This window comes from Tenrec ecaudatus, chromosome Y (genome assembly GCF_050624435.1).
Source record: "Tenrec ecaudatus isolate mTenEca1 chromosome Y, mTenEca1.hap1, whole genome shotgun sequence".
Classification (NCBI taxonomy): Eukaryota; Metazoa; Chordata; class Mammalia; order Afrosoricida; family Tenrecidae; genus Tenrec; species Tenrec ecaudatus.
The window spans coordinates 18,939,597-18,951,917 of NC_134549.1; the positions used below are offsets into that span (position 1 = coordinate 18,939,597).

Below are 12,321 nucleotides of genomic sequence, written 5' to 3' on the forward strand. Positions count from 1 at the left end.
GCATGGGTAGGCTTTCACAGTGGGTGGGTGTATCTGCATGTGGGCGGACCCCCCTGGACACAGATAGAGAACATGTGTCTCGGTTCCCAGGACCATCGGAAATATGTGTTTTCTCGCGGTCTTAGGGGACCCCCCTGGGAAAGAACTGTTCAATTCCTCAAAGGGTCGCGACCCCCAGGTTGAGAACCACTCTCCTAGCCGGCTTCCCAGCTGAGCGGAACCTTTGAGCGCCAGCGTCAACAGTTTCCGCTCGGAAGACGACTCCTGTAGCACCGAAGTTGTGGGAACCGGAAGCGGAAGTATTTGTTCCTCCTTCGCCCCGCGCGTCTCCCCGCTGCTGTGCCGTTCGCGTCCGAGGTTGGTTCCCGCGCGTTCCCAGCCCCGGTTCGGGTCGTCCCGGGGTCCTTCAGCCCCGCTGCGAGTCGGGGGGCTGCCCCAGCGCCCCGCGTGCTCCCCACCTCCGTCCTCACGGATCCGCCGCCGCCCCGCGGCCTGCCGGGGCCCTGCGGCCGTAGCGGAGCCTGACTAGAGCCGAGTGTGTCGGTGCGGCCACAGGTCGCTGCGTCCGGGTTGGGGGACCCCCGGTGTGCTCAGAGTTGGGGGTCCGGGGCCTCCGTGGCGTCAGAGCCAGCGGGGGGCGGGGTAGGGCCTGGGTCCTGTACGCGCGATGATGGCTCGCGCGGCTGCTTCAGGGGCCTGGGAGCCCCGTGAGGGGAGGGGTCCGACCTCTGTGCGCCCTTGATTTCCAAACCTCCCCCGCGGGGCGCGTTTCATGGCCTTTGACCTGGGAGACTGGGGTGTTTGCAATTGGTCTGGCCGCGGAGCAGGCCTGAGGGGAAGGGAGGGGGGGCCGCGTACAAAGGGCCTTGGCTTAAGTGGGCGTGCAGGTAATTAACGTTTCGTTCGCTGATTGCCCCGAGTGCAGGTCTGATGAGCTATGGGGACGGTGTTTCTCTCAGGGAAAGGGCGTGTGTGCCCCTCCCCAAGCCTCCAGCGAACCTCTGCAGCTGAGAAAACCACACCGAATCCTCCGATGTCTTTGAAGGGGTGAAGACACCCAGTGGGTAGCTTAAGTCTCTGCGCCGTCGAGGGGCCTTGAAAATGACAGCTGATATGCCACAGGTTCTGTGTCCACCGCATCTCCCATTCACAAACGACACCTCTGGACGGGGCACTATCTCTGGCCTTTGACAGATCGCACCATCTGGTTGCAGTGAAAGCGTGTCCTGGAGAAGGCCTGCAGCAAGGGACTGGTGCGAATGCTGAGCAGGACAAAGATGAACGAGAAGGTTCAGAGAATGAAGTTTTCCTCAGCTGCATGCATGGCTGCGGAGGGCTGGTAGCACGCGGTGTGAGGCAGCTGTGGTGGGGATTTCAGTTGGAAGAGACCCTTCCGCCCTGGAAGAGCCTAGGGCCAGGCTTTCCTTGATGAAGGTCATTGATGATGAAAGCTGAGGAAACAATGTGTGACACAGCCCCACACTGCTCCATTGGAAAAGGCACTTGCAGGAGGTCGTTTTAAACCATGCTGACTAGCTGGGCCCTGGAGACCAAGTGGCTAAGGATGGATTTGAAGCAGTTCCTGATAATGCAAACGGGTTTTGGAAATGACAACCATAATTAAGTGTAGGGGTAGCCAGCCCCCACCCCCAGCTAATCACGGGTTCAGCAGGTGCAATTGTATAGTTAATATAAACATCATAGTAAAGTCAGAGATTAGGGAAAGAAATGGAGTAAAATAAAGTCTGACACTTTTCATGGTAGCATGCTCACCTCAGCTCCTCTTGGTGGTACAGGTAGAGGTGGGGGATGAGAGGGCAGGAGAGAGCTCTGGTGAGGTTTTATTTCTGACCAAAGCCTATGTATCTTTGGGGGCATGCAAGCCCCCTGATTATAGATAACGACACATGTTATAGGAAAGGGTTGTAACATAGGCGATACAAGAAATAGGGGTGGGGATGACCTAGGGGTGTACACGCAATAGTACAGGGAGGGAATAGGGGTCCATATGTGGCACAATGGGTGGACCCTAGACTCAATATAGTAACCTAACCTTAGTCATTCTTGAGTGGTCCTGGGCTTGCCTTTGGGCTCTCCATCAAGGGAACAATATCAGAAGGGAGTGGGCCCTATGTAGGGTGAGTCAGATTATACAGTCTGGTTGCTCTAGACACCCGTAAAGAGAATAACCTCTGACCTTTCATTGACCTAGTGTATAGCCATTTACCGTGTGGTAGCAAGAAGCATCTTGGGTTTGACATTTATTTCGGGGAGACAAGGTGGGAGAAATATTTTCCCACAATTAAGTGGTGGCTGGAGGCAATAGCTTGTTATGAATGAGTTAAGGAAAGTTCTGAAGATGTTTAGACAGAGGTTGGCTGGTAGTGTGTAATATTCATGACTCACAGACTTTCCAGGTAGATTATTTTAAATTCCAGGCTAAATAGATCAATAAGTACTTCTCCTACTTGAATTTTAACATGAATTTTTTGTAACACCTGAAATGTGAGTTGTGATTCAGAAAGTCTGGCGTTTCAAAATCACTAGAGTAAGCAAGCTCCCGGTGGTTTATTATGAAAACAATAAGGTTAGACTTCACCACACTTGATCTGATCCTTGAATTGCATTTTGAGAATTTAATAAAAACAGTGATGGTGCTTGCAGGAGAGGCACTGAGGTAATGATGAGGTCAGAGAGGAAACAGTTACACTCAGACCAAGAATTGAAAGCCGAGGAGTGAGCTTGCAAGCGGAGAAGGATTTTGAAGAGAAATGGGAATAGAGGCATGAGATGTCCCTTAGGTAAAACCATAAAACTGAACTCACTGCCCCTGTGAGTTTCTGAGGCGAATTTATTATGGAAATAAAAAGCCTCCTTTTTCTTCTGAGTTGCAGACTGGCAGTCTCAAACTTCTGACCTTGTGGTTAGCAGCCCAGTTCTTAACCACCCACCACTAAGGCTCTCCCATTGGGGAAAGCATGATATTGTTCAGATTTATTTTTCACCGATTTGTTCCTAATCCCCCCTCCCACAGACGTCTCAAAAACTTGGAAGCAGGCAGTAGGTGGAAATTTGAAAGGGGAGAAGGAACTATGTATTGAAAGGAAAAACCCAGTCACAGATGTAATGCAGGGGTATCGATGACATGAAAAGTCATTACACCTCAGTGGAAGGTTTTCAACTTCATGGAATGAGCACTGGAGAGTGTGGTTTGTACCCTGGGGGCTGGAGCCTCCTCTGGCTCACCTGCAGTGACCTTGGGTTGCATCTTGATCCCGGAGCAAAGACTTCTATGCTGTCTTTTCTCAATACTGCTTCCTCTCTGTCCCTCAGGATCTCCAGGGCTTTGCCGCGACACCCAACCTGGTCCAGTCAGCTGGGGATCTCACGCCACCATCTTGCCCATCCGTGATCCAAGGAAGGATGTCCCCATCTCTGACAGGGTTGTGAACCAGGTATAATTCATCTTCCGAACGGCTCCCATGCCCTGTATCCACTCCAGTTCCTCTTCCTGAAGTGGATTCTTGGGCTGGACGACTGCGTTTCAGTAGACCTCCAGAGTGTGCAGCAAGAGAATGGTGAGTTCTTACTGACCGGAATGCTCTTAGCATAAGTGGGGGCTCTGGCCTGATGGCCACTGGGGTAGGAGCAGCTGTGTGCTGTGCTTTCTCAATGAAGGGAAGCAGCCAGCAGCTGGGAGGGTCGTGGGTTCCTGCTCAGTGGTCACTGTAACCTCCTTCGTACCCCCGTGAATTCAAGATTTGGATGTCTGGGTTCCCCTCTCTCGTGGGACTTGGATCCAGCTGCCTGTGGTGACTTCATCCCCACTCAGGACTGGCGCTCTGTGCTGACTGCCAGAGTCTGAAGCTGGAGGAGCTCTGTTGTGGAAATTGAGACCAGCCTTCCAGAGCCATCCCCAGACTACCCACAGCCTTCTTGACGACCCCCGGGCACTGGAACATTTTCTGTGTAGTTGAAACTCCACTTCCATTTCTAATCTAGAGTTCAAGAGCTAAGATTTCTAAAATGACTATTTTACTACCTTCCTAAATAGAAATATGCTTGTATTTCTTGCTGTTTTCCCTCTTACTGTGTTGCATTTTCCGTAGAACATAAACAGGACTTGACATTTTAAAGGCAAAGGAGCTACACATTTTATGGAAGAATTCCCTTCTCTTTCCATGCCATTTAAGTCTACTATCTAAACTGAAATAACCTGCAGCCCCTGGCTCATGCATCTCTTACTGTGAGCAGTCCGACTTCAGGTGCTCTGAGCCAAACTGTGAAGAGACTGTGTGTGTGTGTGTGTGTGTGTGTGTGTGTGTCTTAAGCCTTGGGGAGGAAATAGAAGCCATGAGGGAGTCAGTGTGGGCACTGAGTGCAGGAGACTGATGTCGGTAGAACCCAGAGCATGGTGTCAGGTCCCTCTACAGTCTGACCTCCCCAAGGTCTGAGCCTCTGCATTTGCACACTGGGGTGCCTGGAGCCTCGCTGACCCAGGATGTGTGGGATGTTTCAGGACTCTCAGTCGCAGTTGATAGCGGATGTGGCCGTGGTATTTACCCAGGAGGAGTGGGAGTTGCTGGATCTTCCTCAGAAGAAACTCTACAGCGATGTAATGATGGAGACACTGAGAAACGTGACGTTTGTAGGTAAGATTGACATCTGGGGGTGGGGTGGAGTGCATTGTACACGCTTGTTAATAGTTTTACTGAACAAAATATGTTTTCATCCACGTTGCTTCCTTTCCCCTGATGAAGGATGGAGTGTACTGTTTGTAAATCAGGCCTGGTCTGTTTCTCCCTGGAAGCTTAAATAATCTGGTGTCTGGATGAACATAAAACTGTTCTCACAGTAAGCCCTCAGTGTTCTTGGTAGTAGAAACTCTAAGGCTGTTTAAGTAGCAACATTGTCCCTTAAGGATCACTGTAAGACACTGTAACAGCATGTCACTTGGGTACTTGTAATGAATTTACTGTATTGACACTCTCATTTCGTTGCAAATTATATTTACATTGATTCGCCTTGAGAGACTTGGACATGGAAACAACTGAGCATGAGGGAAATGTTCATCCTTTGAAAGGCCTTCGCTAGTGCTATGAGCACCAGGTCACTTTTACCTGTTAGTATTCCCAGAGGAGCAAGAGGAAGTTGTTGGGACAGTGGACAGTGTTAAGTTTCCAATATGACTGTGTTGCAAAGCTCCTGGAAAGCAAGAAATGTATGAGATCCTTCGTATGTGGAAGGATTTGCATTTGAATCCGCCAGCTTGAGTGTTTGCTTTGTCTTTAGGACACAACCACAGACACCAAGTTTGCTTTGAAATTTGGGACGTTCTCACACCTTTGATCCAGGATATCCTTCCACTTTGAAAGCGGTGTGTGTGTTACATTCAGTATGTGTCTGTTTAGCTCTCCCGAGGACACCAATTTATGCCGCCATCACTCCCAGCTCTACTGGAAACTTTGCATAAAAACTACCTTTTCATCTTTTGTGAAAGTCGTCAAAAGAGCAGCATGTAGCTAACTGCTTCTCTACTCATTGCAGGCTTTTTTCCTACTAATTCCTTTCTGTTTCCTATTTTGAACCTGAACTGGGACGATTGGGTCAGTCTCTCACGATGTGAACAGTGCAGAAAATGTACGCAGTGAACAAACCATGCAGTTCTTCAAGGATGACCCCTGGTCCTCTCTATTTGCCAAAAGCTCCATGTCGTGTGGCAGAGCTGCCCAGCAGGGAGAGCACGGGAGACATGGGAGGTGAGTGTGAGTTTAAGGCGGTCATATTCCCTCAGAAGAGAGTCCTAAAGTGTCCTGATATGAAAATACATTTGTGCATATCCGCATCCCATCCCTTCGAACCAGCTAGTAACGGCCCAGGAATTATTGGTGGAAAGGAGGGCTTTGTAGAGGTTGCACCGTGTGTGAGGCAGGGTTCTCTAGAGAAACAAAACCAGGAGGACATGTGTGATTTCATGTAGATATGGATGTCTATGTATTGATACCCATGTATATATACGGCTTGATATATACAGCACGGAGGAATACAACAACAAATCCACACAGCAGGACAAAGGACTCAGTTCAACTCACTTCCGTGGAATAGTTAATATGCTGGAAGTCCTTCAACTCATGAGGGCTGCTGAGTCCACGCTCAAGGAAGCAGACAGCTGAGTCTTCTGTTGAGCAATGCAGACAGTCCGGCCACAGGCAGCAAACAGCAGGGAGGGTCACCAACAGTCAGCAAGACAACAAACAATGCCCTATAGTCCCCAGCTCAAGTGATGTGCACACCAGCAACGTGGCAAAGCAGGAGTTGAGGCAGAGAACTAGCAGCCGCACACTGGTCTGATCACTAGAGAGAGGGGGCCGGCCTTGCTGAGCCATTTATCTCTGCCCTCCAATCAAACTACGACCTTGTTAATCCCATATGTTCGAATTGGCCAGGCTGGCACAATAAACCTGTCACACGCAGCAACCGAATGTGTTTCCTTCACATATTGACTCCAGCTTAGACAGGCATCAGTGTCCCACTAACATCGTCCGTCATGTGTATTTGCCACCTTCCAAATGCTGGCAGTAATCACAGAGACTTTAGGATCCAAACGTGTCAGGCGTCATATGCCTCTGTTGCTCTCATTTACCAAATATCCTCAAAGTATAAGCCAACCCAAATATCAGCCGAGGCTCCTAATTTTACCACAAAAACTTCATTTAAATAGTGCTGAAAAACTCGGCTTATACACGAGTATGTACACTACATTAGCAACCACTAAAGTAGTAAATGTATTCAACGCTCCGATGTACACTAATATATATTCATATCTGTGTGCGTGTGTACATGTGTATATCATCTTAGCTGTAACATGTTTATAGAATCTTTGCAAACAACACTTTTCTTAACTCGTGGAATATTTGAGAAATAACTTAGACACAGAGTCAGCAAGTCTTCTATTACGAAAATAATTCCACTCATGCCATTAACCTCCCTGGTGGTAATCGCGAGTGTGGCTGGGGTAAATGTTAACTGTGAGAAGCGGTAACCCTGAGCCACACTCGGGATTGCACTGCAGAGAAGTCCCGTATCTGTTTCCTCCGCAGTGATCACAGAGCGATCTGACTTCCTTGTCTGATCTGCATGCAGTGTCCTTCCCTGCACTGCACGGGGGCAGAACTGGGCGGGAAATTCAAAACTGCAAGTCTAAAAGAGACATACACACACACAGTGATACAGTGTAACATGTGAGGATTACATTGTATTAAAGCAAATCACCTCAGATTTGTCCCTAGATCAGTCTCCAGTGCCTTGCCTGCCCTTTTTTACTGTCATTTGGAAAAATTTTTGCATGGAAATTTTTTGCCCATAGCATCAAAGAAGTGTCACTTTAGCACAAAAGGAGTTTTAGATCAGATAAATGACAGCAACGGTGACTTAGAATTACATGGAGAATTGTGTATTAAAGTTTATCATACCTGGACTGGTTTTTTTTTTTTTACATTTTACTAGGGGCTCATACAACTCTTAACACAAGCCATACATATACATACATCAATTGTATAAAGCACATCCGCACATTCCCTGCCCCAGTCCTTCTCAAAGCATTTGCTCTCTACTTGCCCTCAACATTTTCACAGTATTTGCTCTCCACCTAAGCCCTTTGCATCAGGTCCTCTTTTTTCCCCCTCCCTCATGTGCCCTTGGTAATTTATACATCGTTGTTTTGTCATATCTTGCCCTATCCGGAGTCTCCCTTTCCCCCCTTCTCTGCTGTCCCTCTCCCAGGGAGGAGGTCACATGTGGATCCTTGTAATCAGTTCTCCCTTTCCAACCCACTCACCCTCCACTCTCCCAGCATCGCCCCTCACACCCCTGGTCCTGAAGGTATCATCCACCCTGGATTCCCTGTGCCTCCAGCCCCCATATGCACCAGTGTACAACCTCTGCCCTATCCAGTCCTGCAAGGTAGAATTCGGATCATGGTAGTTGGGAGGAGGAAGCATCCAGGATCTGGGGGAAAGCTGTGTTCTTCATCAGTACTACACCGTACCCCCTGGACTGTCTTATAAGAGAGGTTAAAATGAATAATTTCTTAAGAATTACAGGCCTACAATATAAAACAACCGATTTTATGCAAAACAATGTACCACTTTGGGTACAAAATTACTGGCATAATTAGACCGCGTTTATTCTGTGAAATGTAAGACGGGCACAGAGCATGCAAGTGCAGTGTTTGGTGATGTTGACCAAAGCGCACATTTACTCCCAACAGCATTTTGCTTATTTTTCACAGAAATCTTCAAGTAGAGAAACTCTGTGAAAGTCATGAAGACAATCAGTGTGGGGAAACCTCCCACCAGGCTCCAGATCTGACTGCAATACAAAGCAGTCTTCCAGAAGGAAATCCCTTTCGGTGCTATGCATGCGGGACAGTCTTCCTGGATCCCTCATCATACCATCACCATGTCAGATCTCACCCAGGATGCAATACCTGGAGCAGGGATCAGTGTGCAGAAACTGACAGTCGTCACGGTAACCAAGCCACTGCTGCAAGCACTCCCAGAAGACAGAAATCCCATATTCAAAAGGGATGTGGGAAGGATTCCCGTTGTCCAGCAAGCCTTAGGCATCCTGTGGGAACAGGCACTGGTGAGAAAAGCTATGAAGGTCACAACTGTGGGAAACATTTCTATAGTTTTTTATCCCTTTCGGCACACGTGAGAGATGGTAGGGATGAAGGTCAAGAATTTTCCAAACCCTATGGTGATCCTTCATCCCTGGTTTCACAGAAAGCATTTGATAGCTCTGACAAGTCTTATGTAGGCCAGGAATGTGGGAAAGAATTTAGGTCTTCGACCTCCCTCACCCAACATAGGCAAACTCACAAGGGAGAAAAGCCTTTCAAATGTAAGGAATGTGGCAAAGCCTTCACTACTTCCTCATACCTCACCATCCATGTCAGACTTCACCTTGGAATAAAGCCTTATGCATGTACGGAATGTGGGAAATTCTATGGACATCCCTCACACCTTTCTAGACATCTAAGAATTCACAGTGGAGAAAGGCCTTACGAATGTAAGGAGTGTGGCAAAACCTTTCGGCTTTCTGAAACCCTTAGGAAACACATACGAATCCACACTGGAGAGAGGCCTTATGCATGTAAGGAATGTGACAAAGCCTTTCCTAATTCCGAAAGTCTTATTAAACACAAACGAAGCCACAGTGGAGCAATGCCGTATGCATGTAAGGAATGTGGCAAACCCTTTCGATACTCATATAACCTCAGGACCCATCTAGTGACTCACAGTGGAGAGAGACCTTATCAATGTAAGGAATGTGGCAAAACCTTCAGCCGCCCCGATTGCCTTTCTCAACACACACGGATTCACAGTGGGGAGCGTCCTTATGAATGTGAAGAATGTGGGAAAACTTTCAGGTCTTCCTCCCACCTTGGTGTGCACAGAAGAGCACACCTCGGACTGAAACCTTATGAATGTAAGGTCTGTGGGAAAACCTTTGGACAGCTGTCAAACCTCAATACACACATGATCACACACAGCAGAGAGAGACTTTATGAATGTAAGGAATGTGGGAAGACCTTTACTCGCCGCGACTGCCTGTCTCAACACGTACAAACCCACACCAAGGAGAGACCGTACGAATGTAAGGACTGTGGCAAAGCCTTCAGCCGGGTCACGTACCTAACAGAACACAGGAGGATCCATAGTGAGGAGAGGCCGTTTGAATGTGAGCAGTGTGGGAAAGCCTTTAAGTATTCCTCACAACTCGTTGTCCACAGAAGGATTCACAGCGGCGTGAGGCCTTACGAATGTGAGGTGTGCCAGAAAGCCTTTCGCCAGTCCTCAGCACTCACTTACCACAAAAGGATTCACGGCAATGTCAGGTCTTCTAAGTGTGATCAAGGCGGGAGAGCGATTGTGACCAAGCTGCCCTCGCAAAACAGAGGTGGACTCAGAGTGGAGAGAGGCATCATGCATGTAAAGAACCTGTGAGACCTTGTAATGATTCCTCATGTATTTGTAGACATAAAAATCAATTCACGGGGGTGTTTGAATGTCAGCATTGTGTGAACACTTGTAGAATTTTCTGAACTCTAACAATATATTAAGGATCCACACCAGGGCCGGGGGTGAGGAGGGGGCTTGAGACAGCTTTCAGCGAGGTTAGAACCTGCATGATACAGAACACTCATGTTGCAGACGAACAAAGTGCGCAGAACATCCATCTCCTTTTTAGTTCGTTATTTTTACGTCTTACCTGGGTTGTCAGTAAACATAAACAAGCCAACTGCAGAGCCGTGGTTCTCAGCCTTCCTAATGCCAGGACGCTTTAATACAGTTACTCATGTTGTGATCACCCCAACCATAACATTCTTTTCGTTGCTACTTCATAACAGTCATTCGCCTACTATTAGGAAAACAGCGACCCGGTGAGAACCATGGAGTTAGAAAGTTACAACCTTAAAACTAAATAATTTTTTTTAAGAGGAAGTTTCAACCTTATCCTCTTACGTTCCTCTGGGCCCATTTAGAATTTGTTTCAGTTAATATTTTCTACCTTTTGCTTGAGTTTTCTCTCTTTGATTTGTATTTTTTTAATTAAAAGATCATTTTATTGGGGGCTCTGACAACTCAGTACAACACACACATGAATTGTATCAGACATATTTGTACATACATTGCCACCATTTTTTAGACATTTAATTTCTATTGAAGCATTGGTATCGGCCCTCCTCAACCCGTTTTTTTAATAGTGGTTTTTTTGTGGTGATTTTACTGTATCTGTGATCCAAGTTAGGAAAATCGACAAAAACTGCATTAATAATTATGTTGCCAATGGCAGCGGGTATGGGGGTAATTTGGGTGCTAATCAAGAGTATTGGGCGAAAATGTTCAGAAATTATTGTTTTGATACAACTCTTCTCAATATCAGTATACAGTTGATTGTACGGTATGTGAGTTATGTGTTCATTAACTTATTTTTATAAAATCTGCAATGGTTCAAATAAAGCTTCCAGAAATAGCCTTTAACAAATGCTGTTTTGTATTTTTTTTCCAAGATTTGTATGGATGATATTTTTCATGCAGTTTAGTTTTCTGTTAGGTTTCTACGGGCAAACAGAACCTGGAAGAAAGTGTATGTGGGAGTGGACATTTATTCTTACTCAGTCTCTTCTCAAGGTGAAGATAACTTTTATAAATGTGCTAGAGAAATATAGTAGCTTTCTGTTCACCTTTTGCAAGTAAAAAGGGTGCATCGTTCCACTACTGAAACACACAAACACACCCAAAAAAGAAAGTGTTTGTGGGCCTGCCGTCTACACTTGAGACCACAGGGCTTGGTGCACCAGCACTAGTGATGAGGCACATTTCCATAGTCCCCCCACCCCAAACACAGCATGTAGCACAGGGTGTGTGTCTAGATAAACAGCCTAGAAAAACAAATTCATAGACACTTGTGTAAAGGAAAGCTTTATAAAAAGTCACTGTACATTAAGAAAACATCCCAACCCAATGCATATCAAGTCGATAAGCCCAATGTTAGCCCATATGTCTGACACCAATCTATAAATTCCTCTAAAGACTCGTGCAAAACGTAATGATGCCAAATCCAGGATGATCACGACAGGCCAGTGGGTGGGAAGTCTTGTACATCCACAGTGGAAGCATCTCAGCACTGGCATAGGTCTCCATGTGGCTCCTCCAGCATAGGGCACTGGTCTCAACAGGAATGTCTCCCAGGGAGTGTGTGTGTCCCGCCTCCAGTGAGCTATTTATCTCCTTTGTGCCACTAAATGAGATCATCAAGTTGCATTCTGATAGGCCACTCAACCCCCTGAAGTGGACAGGTTTTGTAACTGCCACATGCCACAGAACATCTGTTGAGATGTTAGGTGATGGCCATGCTAGCCACCATTACACAGCTGAAAGCCATCCCTACAAGGGAATGGGGGCACAATTGTAGAGTCTATTAATTTTTGCAGGGAAGTTGGTTCTTAGGCATGTAAAGCTGACCTGGCTATAGCAGTGGCAAATTTAACCAAAATGTTTAGATAACAAATTTTAATTGGGTAAAGATCCACAATTATCTTTGAAAATGCCGGCAGTGTCTATCGGCAGACCCCAGAGCTAGGAGAGGCCCCAGATATGGCTTGCTGGAGCCTAATTTGTGTCCTGCAAAATGATGGACAGGTGGGCGGTTCAGTGTCCCTAAGGGGAACGTAAAGGTGTAGTTAAAACTGAAATCTGAGTTAGCCAGGAGGCGGATCACACAAACTAATTACCTTCCTCCCTTATATTGCAA

General features: G+C 47.0%; 1 long non-coding RNA gene and 1 other non-coding gene across 2 annotated transcripts; both read left to right on the forward strand.

Moving 5' to 3' along the window:
* Positions 1-270: 270 nt before the first annotated feature.
* Positions 271-11,035, forward strand: LOC142435563 (uncharacterized). The gene is made up of 5 exons (XR_012781574.1): positions 271-357; positions 3,334-3,578; positions 4,520-4,652; positions 5,612-5,759; positions 8,291-11,035. It is a non-coding gene; the product is annotated as an uncharacterized LOC142435563 (long non-coding RNA).
* Positions 11,036-11,165: 130 nt separating this feature from the next.
* Positions 11,166-11,294, forward strand: LOC142435724 (small Cajal body-specific RNA 24). Its single transcript, XR_012781605.1, has one exon.
* Positions 11,295-12,321: the final 1,027 nt, after the last annotated feature.